The sequence below is a fragment of the Ranitomeya imitator genome, chromosome 2 (assembly GCF_032444005.1).
Source record: "Ranitomeya imitator isolate aRanImi1 chromosome 2, aRanImi1.pri, whole genome shotgun sequence".
NCBI lineage: Eukaryota > Metazoa > Chordata > Amphibia > Anura > Dendrobatidae > Ranitomeya > Ranitomeya imitator.
The window spans coordinates 766,954,395-766,971,777 of NC_091283.1; positions in this window are offsets into that span (position 1 = coordinate 766,954,395).

Consider the following 17,383-nt stretch of genomic DNA (forward strand, 5'->3'; position numbering starts at 1 on the left):
CTGCACAGGGAACCTGGCTTCCTGGATCGTGCCAGCTGATCCAAAAAATCATAAAAGCCATCCCACCAGCAGCAAGGTGTACCCAACTACAAAAGTGTAGTTCTGGGCAAGTGCAATAACTGTATCAACAAGCATGCACGCAAGTCCAAACATACGCAAGTGCATCAATTAAGACATTATTAGAAATGGGCGAACCCAAACAGCAAAGTTTGGCGTCCGTACTGAACATCTACAGTTCGGGCATGGACACCGAACACAGAATTCACCAGTAAGTCCGTGTTACTGTTCGAGTTCAGCTGCCCAAACACCGGGTGTTTGTCGCACTGTCATGTGCATGGCAAACACCGCTTCTGATCGGCGGAGAAATAATCCCGCGCTGGTCAGAGAGCCGCAGTTCCCATGCTGTCAAAAGACAGCGTGAGCGCTCAGCTGTGATTGGAGGTATCAAGTTTACCTCCGGTCACTGGTGTCAGCTGATGGGACTACTGATCCCATCATCCGACACCTGTCCCCCCATTTTTGACAACCAACCAGAGTTTTGCCTAGCTAGTTAGCAAAAACACATGCTGGTGTTTTTTTTAGTTATTTATTTACAGCGCAGGAGCAGCAGATGAATACTCCCATCCGCGCTGTCTTGCACATTATAGTGCAGCAAACACTGAATATTCGGGCCCCCCTTTCAAGTGAATGGGGTCCATGTTCAGGTACGGGTCCGGGTAAGATTCTGGTACCCCAACCCGAACCTTTTGTAAGTGTTCAGCTGAACCCGCCGGACCCAAACATCCAAGTGTTCGCCCATCTCTAGACGTTATATATCCTCTCAAGGCGTCCTCCTCATTATTTCCCATAGCGCTAGTTGGAGCCTTATTATAACCTAAGAATCAACTTTTGCTCCAGCTCATTTTTTTTCCAATAAAAAACATTAACTTGAACAAAATTGATCATATACATCATATATACTTTAAAACAGAGGCATACTGTCTATAGTGGCAGACCACGTGGCCACGATGATGACATCATACTGATCTGGACTTGTGGGGCCATCATATTGAGTGGGGGCTTGTGGGGGCCATCACATTGAGTGGGTGGCTATAGGGGCCATCATACTGAGTGGGGGCCATTATAATTATAGGTTATTACACTGTGTAAGGGCTATGATATTGTGGGTGCATAAACTATGTAGACATCATACTAAGGGAGTGCACTTTAGTGACATCATGTGTTGTGGTACTATACTGTGTTGGTGACACTGGGGGGATCATACTATCGGTACGGGGTGACAGAAGAAATTTTTGTGGGGAGAGTTTTCATATGGGGATTCCTTACTCTATGTGAAGTGGGAGGGCTTTTTTTGGAACATCATACTGTTTAATGACTTTGAAAGGGGTATTGCTGGTGAAAACACAAGGGGGACATAATTATTGCGTATGTGCTGCAATACATGTCCTTCTCCTTGGGTATAACAGTAGGCAGATATGATCCTGCCTACTCTGAAGAATGTTTTTATTTTTTTTTTGGGGGGGGGAGCTATTGAAACTTTTGCTATGGGGCCCAATGATGTTTGTGCAACCTCTTTAATAATATTAAAGGGCTGTGTCACGATCAGCTGCGGCCGACAATGCGACCCAGCCCATAGACGCCCCCAAGCCGACCAATCTCAGAAGGCGTGGGGCGCGCGTCCCCCGGGGACGCAATATGGACCCTATAAACTGCAGAGGGGTCTTAGCCTACCCAAACTAGGGGAGGGCAGCGACCGGGGTTCTGTGGCAGCTGAGCATGTGGACAAGGAAAGCGACACATAGGACTCGATTACACCACACAACTTCAGGTATAGAGAAAGTAAAGTTTACTAAAGTAAAGTCACACAGTACATAAACAAAACATGACGATGTCGGGCTCCAGATTCCACACCTCAGAAAGGAAGCACCCAGTGGACCCAAAGGCACCAACGGATCACCGAGGCACACATAGGCGGGACATCAGGTCCCAGGCAGGATATAAGGGTGCACAAGGACATCAGGGCACAGGCAAGACATCGGGATACAGACAGGACATCAGGACATCTGGACGCAGGAAAGACCTCAGGACATCAGATCACTGGCAGGGCATCAGGACACAGGAATACTTGACAGACATCTGAGACACTGGCGTGGCAGCCCAAGTCATCAGCTGGGACATTGGCGTGGCAGCCCAGGTCATCAGGTTACATCAGGACAAAGAACACGGATAGACATCTGGGACACTGACGTGGCAGCCCAGGTCGACGGCTGGGACACTGGCGTGGCAACCCAGGGAATCAGTTACATCAGGATATCAGACACAGGGAGGACATTAGGACATCAGGGAACAGACAGGATATCAGGACATCAGGGTCCATGAGGTCATCAAGACACAGGCAGGAAATCAGGGTACAGACAGGACATCTGGACCCAGGGTCACCGGCAGACATCAGACAGGAGTCGTTTGGTTCCGGACATCCAACAGGACCTACAGGCACCATCAGAGTCATCCGGCTCCAAGCTCCAGACAGCGGTCATCAGGTTCCAGACTGCGATCGTCAGGCCCCGGGCATTGGACCTAGGAAGGAACTCAAGCGTGATGGTGCAAACACCGCCATACTGGACATGAGCCAGATGGGGTTTACACCACATGATAGTCAGAGCACAGAGTACTAGATGCTCAGCAGAAACACCGGTTTCAAGAGACTTAAAGTCACTGGGAGTGAGGCTCCAGATGCAGAGGGATTCCAGGAACATAACACAGCAGACACAATTCAGACAGGTTCAGGTGCAGGAAAGGTACAGGATCATGGATTCGGGCCTGGATATACCGCCTCCAGGACAGGTGACAGAACAGGACAAAACAGGAATCAAAGCAAGGACTTTGGTACCAAAACATAGACGGGAGAGGTGCAGGAACACAAACACACATAGCAAAGTTCAAGAGCTTTGTGAGTGTAGCTCAGGCCCCGCCCATAGGGCAGGGGAGCTTTATATATGAGCTGCCCCTCAGCAATTGGCTGGGGACAGCATTTGAAGTACACACCCTAACCCTGATAAAAGCAGGGGAGGTGTGGCCGCGCATGCCCTAAGCACACACAGAAACCACCACGGCACAAACAGTGCAGGATCTGAGGCTCAGGGCACCTGACTGAAACTGCATGCACTGAGCCACTTGGAAAATCATGCACCAGCTGGAAATGACCTCACATCCCGCGGACAGCTTCACAGCAACAACCAGGGACCGCACATGAGGAAGGTATGCAGCAGGGCAAATACCTAAAAACACATGTACGACTGCGCAGCAGAGCAGGGAACTGAGAAGGCTCCATTCAGGTAGCAGACAACAGTATCCAAGCTCAAATTGGAGGAAAAGAGTAAAGGGTTAAAGCAAACATATGCATTGTCATGCCGAAAACCAAATACCGACAGAACGGCGTGTCAGGCTGAACAGAAATTAAATATTGATGACCAATCATTAATTAATATCAGATCATTTTCGGGACCAGTACCATGGACCCCACCAATCAGCTGTCTGCAGGTCCTATGGCGTTATGTAAACAGTGTTTGGATCTGGAGCAGTACAGTACCTGGGAACATCCATGACACAGCATATGGAGCAGTGCTATTCTCCATTCACATGGTATGTATGTCCGGTGGTGCTGCAGCTCTAACAACTCATTTATGGGAGTGCTGGATTATGGACCACCGATCTTATATTAATGACCTGTTCTAAAGATTGGTCATCAATTTTAAAGTCCTTGACAGGATGTTAAAGTTTTATTTACATAAAACAAAAAGTCCTTTAACCCTTACATGTATGATGCATGCCATGTGCATTTGTAGGGAGTGGGCTCAGGAGCTAAGCCTGCTCCATTTTCAAGGAATAGCAGCTGTTTATTCGGTAACTGTTAGCACTAACCACCGCTTTTTAACCTCTTACGATGTATTAATACAACATCTTTTTCAGTTCAACTTTGCCTGGAATCCGCCTGAACAAGCGCTAAAAAACACCGAAAAGAATGAACAAGTGCACAGCAATGTCAAAACAACTTACTGTTCGAATGTTCCGTCTTTCTAAACTTCAGGCTTTGAAAGCCGTGGAGTGATTAAAAGATGTGGCTGGTCCATTCTTCCAGTGGCTTCTGCTTGGAAGAATAGAAAACAATACACTTGGAATAATACAATTAGAATACAATTTAGAAAAAAAAAACACTGACAGAAAAGCCGCCAAAAAAGATGTTAGAAAAAAAATGCTTTATGGAAAACATAGTTGGATTTTCCGGAAGTGTCTTGTGCTTCAAAAATGACGCAGTGACTCCAGCATCTAAAAAACATTGTGCGTACATACCCTTAAATGTCACTGCTAATCAGTGACAGCTACATCTAAGTAGTGCAATTTCCCTGATGTGCCAATGTGGATAACCATTTTCCCCCCTGCGAAATGATCTTGGGGTTCTGATGCCGTCATTTTTCTGCCTCTATGAGATTATTAAATTCATTATATAAATTGCAGTATAAGGTGCAAACAAACAACTTCAAGTTCAAATCCCATAGGGATTAAAATATAAGTGAAAAGTAAATAAAACGTTTTTAACCTTCGTCAGGCTGCATAATTTTACAACGTTAACAGGCTGCAAAGGTACGATTGTACCTTCATATAAATTTTATTGAAATTTGGCCAATATATTCTGGACCAAAACTGCAGAGATGTCAAGAAATTTCAGCCCTCTACGGCTTTTCGAAAAAAAAAAGTTATCGCAATTTTAAAACGGAATAGTTACAATTGTACCTACTCAGCCGGACGAAGGTTAAAAATGTAAAAATTAATTCTAAAAATAAAAAACTTAAAAAAAGTTTAAACATTTTTTGCTATTTATTTGCTATTGTCACATCTACAATAATCCAATCTATCAACAAATTAAATTAACCGATAAATACCAAAAAGCAAGAAAAAAATCTATATGGCAGAATTGCTGTTTTTCACCTGCTGCATCTCTGAAAAACAATGCAATAAAGAGCAATCAAAACACCGTTTGCTCCTCAAAATAATACCAGTAAATACTACAGGTCAATATTAACAAAAAATCTTCACTCAGCTCCATAGACAGAAAACTAAACATATTTGTTACATAGTTCTCATTTTTTTTACATTAAATTATAACAAAAAACATACCAACCTGCAGAATCAAATTGCCCGGTCACTTTTACCACACACTGAACTCTTAAAAACATAAATCCAAAAGGCAATAATTAAATTGTTTTTTATTCACCATTTCACATTTCACGGCAAAACCATTATATGCTAAATTGAAGTTTTTCAAAATTTCAAGTCGTCTTGTAGAAAAAAGCCCGATATTTGTATGTTGGTGGAAAAAATAAAAAAAGTTATGACTCATAAAAAGGGAGAAAAAAAGCTAAAAATTAAAATTGGCTACGACGGGAAGGGGTTAAGCAGAGAACAGTTCTGCTTAAAAGACTACAGCGTTCATATACAGTAGTGTATTTCCTGCAATAATTGATGAAAAGAGGAAAAAATGAAAAATGTCGACACCTTAATTACAATTCAGCGTAAAAGCATTAAATTGCAATCTTTCTTCTGTGGTTTTTGCTATGATAATGTCCTTGATTTCTAAAATGTCCTGATGAAATGGTGAAATGGGATTTTGCCTGATTAAAATCACTACATAGACACTTCATTAAGTCCAAATAACTGATAACAGGATTGTAGTGGGAGTACACAGTCTGCCGGGCACATATGGTGGATTTCTTGTCAAATTCCTTGGTTTCTCAACATCTGTAATTATAAAAACTAAATGTGTACTGAAATGACCATTTCCATGGTTACAGATGTGCTATGAAGTGTTAACTATTCATAAAATTTCTGCCAAAATGCTCTACACTAATATTTCTGAGTCTCAAGGTGGTTTTCCACTTTTATATACTGTACCTAAAATTATATAATAAAAGTGACTCCTTTTATAATTAAGATTCCTTTAATTACAAGACCTCTGCATGCTGATGAGGTATTCATTGATTTGCAGGCGATAAAACTCCTGATATATTTTATCTATACAGATAATAATTTTTTTGTTCTAATGCATGTAGCTTACGTAAAATTGAATATAGCGGTAGCAAACTCTCAAGTGTCGGCACCAAAATACGCAATCACAATTTTCTCTCATCATTGTGTTTTTGTTGTGGCTTTTTATTCATGCATTTTCACCTTTCTTTGCTGTGTTTTTTGGTGCAGATTGGAACTGGCATTTTTTTACGCGTCTTTTTAGTCCAGAAGTTTTGCAGAATCACTCCTCCCATCAAAGATGTTAGCCTCTTAATATATTGCAATTCTATATTATAAAGCACTGTGTACTTACAGTTGTGTATGGCATTATGTGATTAATAATTGACTTGCTGAATCCTTCAAAGCTCTATGTAGAAACAGGAGATATCATTTCCATGCATGAGTCATCATTAGAACTACAATCCTACATCACTGCAAAGTCCCTGGCAGCCCAGCTCCTCTTCGGCTCCTGACGCAGCTGCTCCGCTCCCATGGCTTTATTTTTCTTCTTCATTTGGTGCCAGAACAGTCTCGTGGTCAGTGCGAGTCACCCTGCACTGTGTCAGCCTCTAAGGCTACTTTCACACTAGCGTCGGACTCGGCCCGTCGTAGTGCGTCGGGCCAAAGTTCCGACGCTAGCAGTAAAACGGAGGCACAACGGAGGCAGCAGATGCATTTTTCCTGCGCATCTGCAGTCCCATTGTGAGGTGCGGGGAGGTGGGGGCGGAGTTCCGGACGCGCATGCACGGTCGGAAAAAGCGGTCCGTCGGCAGCAAAAAATGTTACATGTAACGTTTTTTGCTCCTGGCGGTCCGCCACAACACGGCGCAACCGTCGCACGACGGTTGCAACATGTGTCAATGCGTCGCAATGCGTTGCAATGCGTCGCTAATGTTAATCTATGGGCAAAAACGCATCCTGCAAACAACTTTGCAGGATGCGTTTTTTCCCCTAAACGACGCATTGTGACGTATTGCAAAAAACGCCAGTGTGAAAGTAGCCTAATCTCCTGTTTACTTACCGCTAAACCCTGGTAAACTAGAAGATACATTTAGAGTGGGCACCACCCAATGATATAGGGATCAACCAAATGCATACCCAATAATTATGAAGCAAAAACAAAGAAAAAGAAGTATGTAATATCACCATGATAATAACAAAGATTTTTATTAATACATCAAAAAACACATGCAAAAAACATCCATTTAAAAACAGTTAAAAACCCTGATGGCTATAGAAGATCATGCCAAAACAGTCAGATATGATTGTAATGTACCCTAAAAAGACCAGAAATTGTAAATACAGAGTGACATAAAGGGGTATAAATTAAGAGTTTATATGACAATTCAAAACATGCAACCGTATTGCTGAATGGATATAACCAATGACCAGACCACATCAGTCATTAGATGAAACAACAGATACAAGGGAGAGCAGCAATAAGCCAACATAAAACCCCTAATGTGGATAAACCATAATCACATGATGACAGTATATGCTATAGATAATAGAAATTAGATAAACAAAGGTACAAGCTGTACCTATGTTAATCGAATACCAACACATTTAGCTCGGCTACGTCCACACTAACACATACAGCTCTGCTGCATGTCATGCAGTATAAAGAACTCTATGTTCTAAAATATTAGTATCTATTACATCAATACACACTTTGACCCACAAGTTCAAAACACATTTAAAACATTTCATATTGAATAAGACGATGCATGGGAATATGAGATGGGTTGATCTGAAACCAAGCTAATTGTCTTCCAAAAAAAACAATTATTTGAATTAAAAGTACAGGTAGATACACATATGTGCACTTACTGGTCCTAATAACTAGTTGGAACCACATTGAGAAGTATTTTAAACCAGGGTAAAGCGCTAAGTAAACGTAAGATTGTACTTCGGAGGAAAGAGTCACATAGCTGTATAACTTGGACGAGGATCACAGCGCAATCCTCGGACTGGCCAACAGCTCTCCTGACCTGAGTGTGACAGCATGATATTTCTATGCAGCTGTCACTCTCAGGTCAGGAGAGTCAATGGCCAATCTGAGGATGGCGTTGTAATCCTTGTCTGAGCTAAACTGCTGTCTGACTCTTCCCTTTTGCTGAGGCATACATGGAAAAAGACTTTTCGTTTCTACATGAAGCTAAAAGTACAGGTAGATACACATATGTGCACTTGCTGGTCCTAATAACTAGTTTGCACCACATTGAGAAGTATTTTAAACCTGGGTTAAGCGCTAAGTAAACTTGAGATTGGAGGCTGACACAGTGCAGAGTGACAGGCACCGACCGGGAGAATGATCTGGGGTCAAAGGATGGAAGGGAAAAACAAGGAAGAGAGGTAATAGCAGCTGGATCAGAAGCTGAAGAACAGATAGGGAGAGTTGGGCCACCAGGGACTTAGCAGTGATGTAGGATTGTACTTCGGAGGAAAGAGTCAGATAGCTGTATAACTTGGACGAGGATCACAACGCAATCCTCGGACTGGCCATCGGCTCTCCTGACCTGAGTGTGACAGCATGATATTTCTATGTGGCTGTCACACTCGGGTCAGGAGAGTCGATGGCCAATCTGAGGACGGCGTTGTAATCCTTGTCTGAGCTAAACTGCTGTCTGACTCTTCCCTTATGCTGAGGCATATATGGATAAAGACTTCTGGTTTCTACATAAAGCTAAGAAGAATTCAGTTATTCAGAAGTCAGTTATTAATCATGTCATGTCATAAACCTAATGGAAAAGATAAGTATTATCTGGGTAGAAAGGCAAAATGAGCAATTGCAAGTACACAGTCCTATATAATATGATATATAATATATTAAGAGGATGAAAACTTTTATAGGAGGGGGAGGGCTTCTTTGAAAACTCAACTGCGTTTTTTTCCCATGAATTTTTATACTTATTTTTTTTAAAGCTCTCCATAGAAAACAAAAAAACACACCAAACAAAGCACAGTTCAACAGCATCTTTAGATGAACAGTTGGCAGAAATTTTCATGAAATTACCACCACTTTAATAAGGCTACTTTCCAATGATGAGTTTTTGATATTGCAGATTTTCTGTATCATTTCTGCACCTATTAAGTAAAATAGGTTGGTTGCATTTTTTTCAAAAATGTGCAGTGTAAAAAAACTCACCAAAAAATTAATCGTGTGAACGTGGACTAATTGAACTGTTAATTACAGCAGGTTTTCTGCTCAAAAAAATGCAGCAAGAAAAAAACTGTTTTTTTTCTACATGGGAACATGACCTAAAGCCGTTGGATATTAAAGAAATTTTACCAATTAGAATCCGAGGTCTTGAAAATAGTAAAAGATTTAAATGCAGGTATATTAGAAAGTTGCATAACTTTGCCCAATACTATGATTAAAGTATAACTCTAGCTGTGAACTTCAATTCTACCACTGATTAATTTAATTCAAGTCTGAGCTTCATTTTGGTAACACTGCGCTCCAAATCCTATTTCTTTTGACACAGCTGGTTAGAGGTTTCCCATTAAATACACGTATCACCTATGCACAGTACAGGTGATAAATGTAGGATTGCCGGATGTCCTACTATTGGCACTCTTACTGATCCTATGAAAGGGGCTACAAATTCCCTTGTGTGAATGAACAGGCAGAACACATGGTGGTGCACATGAACACCCCTCCTTTCCCTTCAATGAAACTGAAGGGGGATAGCCATTCTGTCAATCCCATATATTTAAATGGAACTGTGGTCGAACATGTATACCATTGCTCTATTCACACAGGGAACTTTGTATCTCTAGATTTTGGGATCAGTGGGAATTTCTGTGGTCAGACACCCAGCAATCGTACTTCTATCACTCTCTCTTCCTGATATATCCCTCTCTCCAGAGGGCCCTTATATGCAAGGACCGTTTTAAAGTGGGGCCCTGGGCAAAAGTTTAAAGTGGGGCCCCAAATGTTAACATATTGCACCATTACGTAGAAAAATTTTGGTTGTATTTATATGCATTGAGTTCAGGCCGCTAAATGAGCATGATGAACAATAATGAAGTTGTTCAATGTTTGTTTCCCGGCCTCTATATATGGGCTGAGGAAGTATGATAGGTACAGAATGATCACTAGTAGATTAATCTGTAATAGAAAAAAATCGGCTATAAGCCGCAGCCAGCTCACCAACCAGACCATAGATAATTGAGCACGGAGATTTGTCCAGACCAAGACGCCAAGCAATTGCAGTATACGAAAACGTGGAAACTCCAGCTCCAATAAAATGGCAAAATTCTTTATTAGTCGAACTTCATTAAAACGGACATCCTTACAGAGTAAACAGGGCGCAGGTGGTTACATGAATATAGGCAACACGTTTCGATCACACAGGATCTTATTCATGAATAAGATCCTGTGTGATCGAAACGCGTTGCCTATATTCATGTAACCACCTGCGCCCTGTTTACTCTGTAAGGATGTCCGTTTTAATGAAGTTGGACTAATAAAGAATTTTGCCATTTTATTGGAGCTGGAGTTTCCACGTTTTCATATACTAGATTAATCTGTCCCCATACAGTATCATGTTATGTGCACCTGGACCCGTAAAAGCGAGTAATCGCGAAATGGCCGTCATCCGTCGTTCACCTCCCCCAGCATTCCTCTCACGTCCTGCTTATCCTCTCTTTTGTCCATGGCACGAATATGAAATAAAGGACATGTAACTTTTCACTTCAGCTGGTGAGTTCACCATTTTTTTCTTCATGAATCATATATGCAGCATATCTGCATTTTTGACCAGGTGATGTGCTGCTGAGAACAATTGTTTTTGTTCCGTCATAAACAATCCAACCCCCCTATGAATAGACAACATTTTACTCAATTAGTATAATGCACCCCATAGTCCTCCACATAGTATAATGCACCTCATAGTCCTCCACATAGTATAATGCACCCCATAATCCTCCATATAGTATAATGTACCCCATAGTCCTCCACATAGTATATTGCACCCCATAATCCTCCATATAGTATAATACACTCCCCATAGTCCTCCATATAGTATAATACATTCCATATAGTGTAATGCACACCCCATAGTCCTTCAAATAGTAAAATGACTCTCCATAGTCCTCCATATAGTATAAGGTACACCCCATAGTCCTCCACATAGTATAATGTATACCCCGTAGTCCTCCATACAGTAGTTTAATACATCCCATAGTCTTCCATATAGTACAATGCACTCCCCATACTATAATGTACCCCATAGACCTTTATATAGTATAATGTATTCCCCATAGTCCTACATGTTGGGTAACACATTCTCCAAAGATCTCCATGCAGTATAATGCACTCCCCATAGTCCTTGATAGAGTATAATGCAGCCCCCATATAGTACATACAGTATAATACACAGCCTATAGTCTTTCATATAGTTTAATACAGCCCCGATATAATATAATGCACTCCCCATAGTCCTCCATAAAGTATAATGCAGCCACATAGAGTATAATGCAGCCTCATGCATTCACTGATAGACATAAAAAAATACCCGTCTCTCCTCGTACCCCTAATGCTCCGGTCTCTGCAGCATTACTCAAAAGCATTACTGCCCAGCACAGCGTGGCACACAATGAAGTGACGACATTCAGCTTGCTGCATCAGAAGCATTATCATTGCGTCCAACTGTATCTGCATCTATGATGCTGATACAGTTGAATGATACAGTTGAAAAGTTCAATGCGAGCATGCGCTATGCCATTCTTGATGAATTGGACCCTGAGGCCAAGTTCACACAGTCAGTATTTGGTCAGTATTTTACATCAGTGTTTGTAAATCAAAACCAGGAATGGGTGATAAATACAGAAGTGGTGACGTGTTTCTATTGTACTTCTCCCCTAATTGTTTCACTTCTGGTTTTGGCTTACACATCCTGAGATAATATACTGACAAGGTAGTGCACATCTGGCCTTGACCTAGGAGTTAGAAAAAGCCCCGGGGGCCAGTGTGAAAATGGCAAGATTACTAATTTTATTTTTAATAAAGTTCTTAATATGAAAAAATAAAGACAACATTTAAAAAAAAAAGTATTGATGAAAGCTTTGAGCACTTCTGTTCATCTAGCATAAAAACCTGATGTCAACAATAGGTCATTTTCTGACAACACATTCACTTTATCTATGCGGCTATGTGGAAGGAAACAGGTGTCTTGGGGCTCTGCACCACATATATAGATGTTTTATTACATCAGAGGCACATTTCAGCCTAAAACTTTTACTCAACGTTAAAGTTACGCTTTGAGCTGTTTTTACATGTAGCAGAAAACCCCTTTGAAGAGCTGCCCCACTTCATACTCTTTACTACAACTAGTCATTTTTTATTGAATTTTCCAAATATTCTTGCTTCATATACACACATTTATGAAGAGTAAACCATTGTACGGTACTATGCTGACTGGGAAGTCGCAGTGTTTCACAATTCCCATAGTAGCCCATCACTGATGACTACCTCTATGTAATTTATTTATGATGAGTTATAATTTTGTCTCTCTTAGGAAAAATTGCATCAATTGTTTTCCCATCTTTAGTAACCTCTTGTCTATTGTATGCCCGCAGGCCCTTCAGTGTCCTCACGACTATCCAGATGTTAGCATATTTTGTCCTTTAGTGCCATTGATCCCACTTTACATACATTGTATTCCCCAATCCATGCAGTAACAAGTAGTACATTCATATGAGATGACCCATGACATCTAATGGAACGTGTTCTTCATATGCGAGGTCTTTCAGTTGAAAAAAACATCTATTTTCTCAATTCGATTTTGTTTATTGATTTTCTAGATGTGCAAGTTGCGAAAAAATAATAATATGTGGCTTCAACCAGGTCATGTGAAAATGCCAACAATGTACGGTTTTAAGGTAATTAAATGTAATGCTATAGACTTTGAAAGCTGACGTTATATTTTCAGCTTTCATCCCTAGCCCTCCCTCCATCGCCCTGACATTAAAAGCGATACCATGTCCTTACTGACTTCATACTCCAGAGTGCTGATGAGGGACACACCCCAGCCTAAAGGGTACTGGAGTATGTAGGACATGCTACATGGGTGTTGATTGAATGGAGTGTTGATGGCACTGATGATAAGCTAGCAAACAAAGTGAGAAACCACAGCTGCTACCCTTGATCACAGTGGTGATTATATAAAGCCTGCAGATAGAAGGACAGATGGCAGAAGATGACAAGAGAGATATACAGGTATTTTTATTGCATTTTTTAATATATTATAGACTTGAGTCCTGAATTAAGGGATGACCCTACAGTATGTCCTCCTCAAAGGGATTGAGAAAAGTTCTAAAATGCCTAGTCAGCAAGTAGCATACATGCAATCTGATCATGTGACCGCTTGTTCTCACCAGCAATACCGGAGAATCATAACCATGTGTTTACCACATGCTGTCATGATTCAGATGTCTACAGTCACATAGAATGCCTGCAGACTTTGCTCTCACACCTTTAAAGTATACTGTCACCAGGAACAAAAAGTGCTATTAACCTGCAGATAAAGGGATAATGTGCAGGTAAATAGAGTTATTAACCTGTCTGGTGCCTGCACTTAGTTGATAGCTGTGGGGAGAAAATTAACTTTATTCTCCCCAGCAGCATTCCGGATTCAGTCACATGGGTGGGGCGGGTGCGGGTTCTGTCAACACTGTGTATAGAGAGCGGCAGTTGTAATCACAACTCCAGCTCTGACTACCAGCTAACCCTAATGCAGAGCCAATGTCAGTCAGTGTGTTAGTCAGGGCCGGGGGCATGGTTGCCACCGCCATGACTGAAACTGGAAAGCTGTCAGGGGGATAAAGTTCATTTTCTCCCCTCAGTGTTTGGCTAAGTGCGGGCCCTGGGCAGATTAGTAAAGCTATTAAACTGCAGATTATCCCCATATCTCCAGGTTAATAGCATTTTTTTTCTGGTGGAAGGTTCCCTTTAAGACCCGTTTTGTGATGTCTTACATTTGTGGCCTGAGTACGGACCATGTTTGGATGAGCCACAGACAGGACCGGCATTAGGGGTGGATAGACTAGGCAGCTGTCTAGGGTCCAGTAGCCAGTAGCATGCCTGTTGTGAATTCTGTGGCAGAGCTCCCTCCTGTGGTCACAAGTGGTACTTCGGCTGATTCTCTCTGTGAGCTTCTGTTGGTGGAGGGAAGTGGTACTGCGGCTTCTGAGTTTCCTCCCTCAGGTGATCTGGTGAGGTCGTTAGGTGCTTCTCTACTTAACTCCACCTAATGCTTTGATCCTGGCTTCCTGTCAATGTTCCAGTGTTGGACTTGCTTTTCCCTGGATCATTCCTGTGGCCTGCTGCTCTGCATAGCTAAGTTTTTCTTTGCTATTTGTTTGCTATTTTTTCTGTCCAGCTTGTCTAATTTGTTGCTGGAAGCTCTGGGACGCAAAGGGTGTACCTCCGTGCCGTTAGTTCGGTACGGAGGGTCTTTTTGCCCCCTTTGCGTGGTTTTCTTTAGGGTTTTGTGTAGACCGCAAAGTTACCTTTTCTATCCTCGCTCTGTTAAGAAAGTCGGGCCTCACTTTGCTGAATCTATTTCATCTCTACGTTTGTCTTTTCATCTTAACTCACAGTCATTATATGTGGGGGGCTGCCTTTTCCTTTGGGGTATTTCTCTGAGGCAAGGTAGGCTTATTTTCTATCTTCAGGCTAGTTAGTTTCTCAGGCTGTGCCGAGTTGCATAGGCAGAGTTAGGCGCAATCCACGGCTGCCTCTAGTGTTGTTTGGAGAGGATTAGGGATTGCAGTCTGCAGAGTTCCCACGTCTCAGAGCTCGTTCTATGATTTTGGGTTATTGTCAGATCACTGTATGTGCTCTGACCGCTATGTCCATTGTGGTACTGAATTGCCTTTCATAACACATGCCGTTAATAGCAGCACACCAAGCGGCTGCTATGGGGCCCGTGAGTCAGAGGTGAGTAATGTTGATGTTCTGTGTTTAATAACAAACAGTTCGGGTTCACAAATCCCTAGTCCCTATTGAAATTAACATTTGGGGATTGCACTGAACACCTAGTGTCCGGTGCCAAACTTTGAAGATGGTCATTTTCTCAGAAGTCCATTTTACACGGAAAGACCTGATAGTTAATAATAATACAGGACAAGCTGTGGGACGTGGGAACTCTGCTGACCGCAATCCCTAATCCTATCACACACACTAGAAATAGCCGTGGATTGCTCCTAACGCTCCCTATGCAACTCGTCACAGCCTAAGAACTAGCTAGCCCTAAAGATAGAAAAATAAAGCCTACCTTGCCTCAGAGAAATTCCCCAAAGGAAAAGGCAGCCCCCCACATATAATGACTGTGAGTTAAGATGAAAATTACAAACACAGAGATGAAATAGATTTAGCACAGAGAGGCCCGACTTACTGAACAGACAGAGGATAGGAAAGGTGACTTTGCGGTCACCACAAAAACTACAAAAAAACCACGCAGAGGGCGCAAAAGACCCTCCGCACCGACTCACGGTGCGGAGGCGCTCCCTCTGCGTCCCAGAGCTTCCAGCAAGCAAGACAAAAATCAAAATAGCAAGCTGGACAGAAAAATAGCAAACAAGAGAAAAACAAGCAGGAACTTAGCTTCTGCTGGAGAAGACAGGTCACAAGAACGATCCAGGAGCGAACAGACCAATACTGGAACATTGACAGGTGGCATGGAGCAATGATCTAAGTGGAGTTAAATAGAGCAGCCAGCTAACGAATTAACCTCGTCACCTGTGGAAGGAAACTCAGAAGCCGCAGCCCCACTCACAACCACCAGAGGAAGCCGATGGACAGAACCAGCCGAAGTACCATTCATGACCACAGGAGGGAGCTTGACAACAGAATTCACAACAGGGTACTTGTGGATCCATCACAACCATGCCAAGTATTGGCATGGCTGTGATTGGCCTGCGCAAAAAGGGGTCTGGACTATATAAACATCAGATCACGGGTAGCGCCGCTTTTGTGCTCTGATTACAGTGTAAAATAAATAAACAATTAAAAAAGATGACATGGTGACACCCATATTTTAATAACCAAAGCAAAGCAGACTGCTGTGAGCTGGTCTTATTATGCTGGGAAGGGGCCGATGTCCATGGAACTTCCCAACCTATTAATATCAGCCCCCAACTATCTGCTTTGCCTTCGCTGGTTATTAAAAATAGGGTAGACCCCCCAAAATTATATGGGGTTCCCCCTATTTTTAATAAGCAGCTAAGGCAAAGCAGACAGCTGTGAGCTGATATTAATAGGCTGGAACAGTCAATGGATATTAGCCCTTTCCCAGCCTAATAGGACCAGTCCTCCGCTGCCCCAGAAATGATGTATCCGTTAGACATTCAGGAAAAAAAGTATATTTGAATAAAGGTTCTCCAACACATTCCCTGGTTTACCAATATATATTATTAAAAAATAATCCCAGCAGCTCTGGCATAATTCATTTTGGTTCCCACACTATCCAGCGATTCTCTCCTGCAACAGACATCCTTCTGAGAATGACGCTTCATAGGTTACTCACGGTCATGTCTCAAGGGCAATGACATCAGTAACATCATCACGGTGAGACATGACTGGGAGTGTCCAAGGCAGCCTTGTTCTTGAGACTGCATAGGTCACTCGCAGTCATGCCTCACGGGTGATGATGTCAGTAATGCCATAGCCCGTCAGACATGACCACGAGTGACCTATGCAGCCTCTATCTCAAGTAAATCTTTTGGAGTGGCCTTGTCAAATCCCAGATCGTAATCCATTTAAGAATCTGTGGTCAGACTTGAAGATTGCTGTTCACCAGAGGAAGCCTTGAAACTTGAAGGAGCTGGAGCAGTTTTGCCTTGAGGAATGGTCAAAAATCATAGAGACTTATCCAAAGTGACTCGCAGCTGTAATTGCAATAAAAGGAGGCTCTACATGGTATTGAATAGTTATGCACCCCCCAGCCTCTGGTGGTTTTAATTACAGCAGCATCCTAACTTCCCACATAAATGTAGGCTATTAGCCCATGAGAGGAGTTTCAAGTAGGATAGGTCCCAGCAATGAGAAGCATATTATCATGGCTGCTGGGTACACATAAATTGGCCAATTTATGCTCTAAGTATTTTCAATTTTTTATATTTTCTAGCTCATTAATACAATTCAAATTTCATATATTTCATGTTTGCATGTTATACCGCTACAGAATACAACTTTATTTTGTTTTTTAAGCGTAACACACCTGGCATTGCTACACGTTATATACTTCCCCTCTTCCCATATTTTCTATTTGCAAAACATTTTTCCAAATGATCTCTCATGGCGCCATCAATT